Source organism: Drosophila mojavensis, unplaced genomic scaffold (assembly GCF_018153725.1).
Source record: "Drosophila mojavensis isolate 15081-1352.22 unplaced genomic scaffold, ASM1815372v1 contig_80, whole genome shotgun sequence".
NCBI classification, from domain to species: Eukaryota; Metazoa; Arthropoda; class Insecta; order Diptera; family Drosophilidae; genus Drosophila; species Drosophila mojavensis.
In genome coordinates this window covers 16,354,377-16,360,376 of record NW_025318906.1, presented here as the reverse complement: position 1 = coordinate 16,360,376, position 6,000 = coordinate 16,354,377, and positions in this window count along the sequence as shown.

The window sequence follows — 6,000 nt, the reverse complement described above, 5'->3', positions numbered from 1 at the left end:
TCTGCCTCTGGCTCGGGCCTCACTCTGAATTAATTGCCCCCAAATTATTGACACTTATTTCAAACAATAAAAATAAAGCAAACTGTTGTTATGTCTGTCGATTGCGACGCTAAAAAAGTGACAAATTGTCATAAATATATTTAATTGCCATAAAATATATTTCAATTATTTAAAATTATATGCACAAATAATAAATAAATAAAAATAATAATATAAAAAAAAAAAGAAATAAATATATAAAAATTATATAATATATAACATTTTATATTTTTAAAAATTTTATTTATTTCAATATAATAAAATAAAATTTTAAATAAATGTAATTATAACCAAATAATTAAAATAATAATATAAATGAATGTATACAAATTTTAATATTATTATATGAATCATTATTGTATACTTGTTTTTGTTTGTTTTATTATTAAATAATTTTGTAAATACAATTTTAAATAAATAAAATTATTACCTAATAAGTAAAACAAAGAAAACAATTTTAATATTATTATATATTATATCATAATAATATTATACTATTGTATACTTTTTTTGGTGTTTGTTTTATTATTATATAATTTTAAAAATTAATAAAAAGAAAATAAATATTTGAAAATGAGACCGACACAAGAGAGATGTTATCTTTGCTTTTCGGTATTCGTGCTGTAGATATATACTGGAACTTCAAATTATTTATTAATAGTTTGTATTATATATGTAGTTGATTAACTTGGAATAGATTAACCATATCAGCAGATATAATGCCTAAAATATTTATTCGTAATATGCAATTGGGTTTCACATCATTTTTCAACATCTACAGCCCAATCATTATTCCATTTCGTTATTCGGGCCGCTCATCAATTGTCAATTCGCAACCTTGTTGCAAAAAATATTTCTCCAACAGAGGCAGCAGAAGCAGAGGGGAGACCCGCCTTGGCCAAATAGGAGGGACTCGTACAGTCGGCCGTTATCTTCTATAATTATATAATGCATATTGTGTGTATTGTGAGCTTTTTAGATTGCATGACGCCAAACTGTGGAAAACATTTTAAGCGAACGACTTGCCAACTGGGCTGAAGAAGAAGAAGAAGCAGAAGCAGAAGCACAGCACAGACCAACCCCATTTGGCTACCATTGGAGCAGCGTTGACATAGTTTCTATGGCCCTCCCTCCGTGACCCATCCCGCTACTCCTCCCACTACACTGGGCACTCGATAAGCTTCGCCTGACTCCCCTTGCATGTTCAGTGTGCATTCGGCAGGACGACAACAACTACACAAGCAACAACAACAACAAACACTATTATTACCGACTGTTGTCAACGCATACCCATTTTGGGCTGCATCTAGCGCCCGGCTGTTGGCTTGTTTGGGCCAGCTAAATAGCAACAAACGTCTCCTGCGACAGCTGAAGCCCGTAAAGTGGCCGAGTGGCTCCCAACGAGCCCCCTCCCCCGGCTCCCAGCCCACACCCCCAGCTACGCCACCCGCCATTCATTTTTATGTAAACCAATTGTTTGCTTTGCTGGTGTGTCTCCGTCCAGTGCCAGTCCACGTCCCAGCGTCTGTTCCGTCCGTTGCCTGTCGCCGCTCTGTGCCCAGTGCCATGTGGGGGTCAGTTGGCTTCCTGGCCCGTCCGGCGGGGCGTGCTCCGGTTTCTCTGCGACGGCTCTTATCGGCATTTTGCGGTTTTCTCTTTGTTGAATTAGTGGAGCAGCCTGTTGAACTTTTCGCCTCGCTGCCGCACAAAGGACACACCCAATCCCAATGCTCGCCCGTCCGCCCCTTCCACTCAGCCGTGGCCAGCGTAGAGTATTGTTTGCATTCGTGGCTTGTTATAAGTGCTCCCACTCCGGCTCCCAAGAGCGGGGCAGTGGAGGGGATCTGTTTGCATTATTAAATTGCCGGATAATCAAATATTTTGGATTTCACGTTCCTTTCGCGTGTATATTTGAGTGGGTAATGGGTTAATATTTTATCAGTTTTCAGGAATGGTCATGCTTATTGATATCCGAGGTGAAACTATCTTTATTGTTAGCTTAAATTTACAATAATTTCGATTGGCAAAGAAGTTCTAACTATCCTTATTCGAATAATTCTTTTCTTCACTCACTCTTCCACATACCTCACATTCACAATCTATAACTTTTTTATTTTGTATCGAAATTATTTTTAATTTTTTCCCTTTAATTTATATACAAATTCTGCAAAGAAATCAATGATTCGAAATTACCTGCAAAAGGCAAATAATACTGGTTTTACAAATATTGATTTAGCTTGTACACTTGTTTGATGCAACCATCGGGGAAATTCAGCTCAGCTCAGCACTTTTTCAACTTGACACATAGATGACGCTTTAGCAGACACACAATTGTTTAGCCAATGCATACATTAAGACACATCAACACATAGATGGCGCTCTATTGATATTCGAATAGTTTGTAGTTATTTAAATTTGTGTATTGTTTTGTTAACATAACAAATTCTTAGCTGAAGTGGAAACATAATGAAAATCGTTTGAGTAAATTTAAGAAAACTATTTACAACAAAAATTAAAAGCTTATATAATATGCTTCAGCCAAAGCGGCTTCAGCTAATACAGCAACCTGAAAGAAAAATACTGGTTTTTATGTGTATTGGCTAGCCAAAACAACGTTTTTATATCAAATTATAGATTTTATTCATACACCTCTCTATTATAATTATAGCACAATATTTTTCTGTCCATGTCTAGAATTGTAGAGCATCCTCTTGCAGCAGCTCTACTGGTGGCGCCTCACGTACATATCGGTTAATCGGCCTGAAAGTGGGTCTCGGCAGATATGGAGGCCTCTCATAGTCAGCTGCTCGTGCAATCCGAACAGGCCTAAAGGTGGGTCGGGGCAGGTACGGAGGTCGCTCATAGCCAGCCGCTCGTGCAATTCGGTGAACAGACCTAAAGGTGGGTCTGGGCCGATATGGTGGCCTCTCGTAGCCAGCCATTGCCATGGCGCACATCGAGACGAGCAGCAAAATAATTGTGAACTTCATGATGGTTCGATTAACAATGTTGGATTGATGCTGTTCGATTGAGTTAAGGCTGCTTTTATAGCGACTTGTTGCAGGTGCTGCGGCGGTACTTTTTTTTTGTATAGCATGGGGACTTACATAGGGGGAAATCTGTATATGTATGTGACCTGATAAAGTAATTGCTCACTTGGTCCGTTCACCAAGCAGAGTCTAGGTGTGTTATCAGTGCTTGGCTGACTTGACTCGAGATTGAGGGGAATTTTTTTTACTTACGTGCTTTTGGCATAGGTTTCAAAATATATGTGTAAAATAAAATTTAACATACTTCATAACTTTTTAAGAGTTGTTAATTGCAAATGGCAAAATATGTTTTTAGTAATTTATTATTTTTTAATTGTTATTATTTTTGTTTAAGTAAATTAAAATTTTTATGTATTATTCCAAATGTTATTGGTTTAATTTGTATTATAAAAATATAATTCAAAACAAAAACATACTATGTGGATATATATAGTATTAATGGAATGTGTATAGAATGCTAAGCCATGCAAGAAAGAATGCCAAGAAAACAACAGTTTCAATTGTGTTTTTTTATCCAACATACATTGGCATTTATTTAGTTTTTTTGTTGTTGATTTGCTTGAATTTTATGACACTGAAACAGACAAATTTGTATTCGCTTGCTGAATGTATGTAAGTGTGTGGGTGTGTAGTAAGTTTTATATATGTATGTGTGTGTTGAGTACTTTGGTTATTATTGTTGTCAAAGGGGATTTTAAATGTCTTTAGTGCTATGGAGATATAAGCTGTGTGTGTGTGTGTGGTGTAGTATGTAAAGGTGTTTCTGTGTGTGTGTGTTAGTGTTGTGTTTGCTTGTCAATTCAATACATTCAATATTAATATATAGTTAATACATATATATGTTTTTCATAATTTGTAATTAGTAATACACATATTTGAAGTATTCGTTTAGGTTTTACGAGTTTGAATCTTTGGATATTTTTGCATCGCTGCCCATACTATAATATATGTGTATATATATATACGAGTAATATTTGATCGGCTAAGAGGGAGCGAGTGATTAGTAATGCGTTTAAACTGCTTTGCCTTAATCTATAAATGTTTCATATTTGAAATCTTTTTTAATTTTCATTCGAATTTTTGCTTAGTTTTGTTTTCGTTCTCAATTTATCAATTTCTCAATTTGATGTGCGTTGAAGTTGAATGTTTTTCATTGTGTATATTTGTTTTTTTTTTTTTCGCTTAAATGCAAATGGAATTTATTTTTGATTTATGCGTTTGTTAAGTAATGTTAAGTAGAAAATTAGTTTAATTTATGTGTGTGTTTTTTTATGCATGTTTAATGCTAAATTATGACAAATTGGGCTTATAGAATATTTATTATTTGCTCTCCTTGTCAAGCAACATAAAAAGCAAGCTCTGCTGCTTTATGGCAGACGGGTTCCAATATATGCATGATATATATATGTATGTATATGATATATATGTATGTATATGAAAAATGGATGATTTTATTTTGAATAATTGCTTAGCTTACTTAATTTTTCTTTAGCGAATGTCGAAAGATTTAATTTTTGATTTTGATTTGCCGAAAAGTTGCTTTTGTTTTATTAAATTTGGGATTCCAAAACTTTTCGTATTTTTTTGTTGCTATTTGAATTACTTGAAAATTTGTGAGAGTTTTTTATTTGTTAATTTTTTATTTTTGTATATCGTATTAATTGTAATATTAATTAAATGCCATTTGTCTAAACGCTATTCAATATTTGTAGTTCGTTTACCATCAAAATTTGTAGTACATTCACATATTCATATAAGTTTCCCATAATATATATATATGTATGTTTTTAAGCAATATTATCGTTCACAACACTACATTCATATATATATAAAATCGATATAGCTAAGGATAGTAGGGCGTATTATAGAGTGTATCAATAATAATCGAAATGAGATGCAAACGAAATAATAGCTAATCAAAGTAGACGATCTAGATAAGCGGATATACATATAGATCAATTGTGAGCCACCTCAAATGCTTTGCTATTTCTAAGTCTTGAGCAAATGTTGTTTTCGTTCGTACGGTATTTAAACTCTGGTAAAATTCATAGATTCTTTGTTAAGCAATTCATTTCATTCATATAAATTTGCATAGTTCAGTCAGTCTTTGAGTGTTTAAAGTGGCTGCACAACTTACCAAAAAAATAAAAAAGCTGAAATAAATTAAAAATAAAATAAATAAAAAATTAATAAAACGTTCTTTTAAATAAATTTCCATTTTTATATTTGGCAAACAAATTTGCTGCGAAACTTAAAAGTAATAATAAAATCTTAAATCAATATTTGACAGAATTTAGTTTGAGTTCGTCTTAAAGCTTGCGGTGCAGAAACCAACTGTAAATAAATAATATTTAAATAGGCAAAAGGTGCGCTTGGGTCTGTTGTATAATACAATTTAGAGCTGCTGACTAAATGGTTTAATATCTGCATAAATAAATGCAATTTGTGCTTGAACAAATTTTACATAAATTATCTGTTTGTGGAAGCGCTTTGAAACGAAAAATATAAATTAAAATACAAAAATGCTAAATATATTGATTGATCGATACAAATAATTATAAAATCGATTACCAATGCTAAAAATTATGATCACAAATAATCTGTTTAAGCGGGCCAACGAACTGTCTGTCCATGCTCGCAACTATAGGATTTGCAGACCATTCAAAATTAAACAATATCTATCATTATGACTTTGACTTAGAGGCTACATATAGATGGCAAAGAAATCAAATTGAAAAAAATACAAACAAACTTATGAGCTACACACACAGACAAGAGCACATACATATATATATGTGTATATATATATAGTGCTTGTGTATTGGGCCGATGTATGCGCCCTTTTTTTGATATTTTGGTAGTTCTGCTTATAGTTAAAAATACAATATTAAAAGTTAATTTCAATTATGTA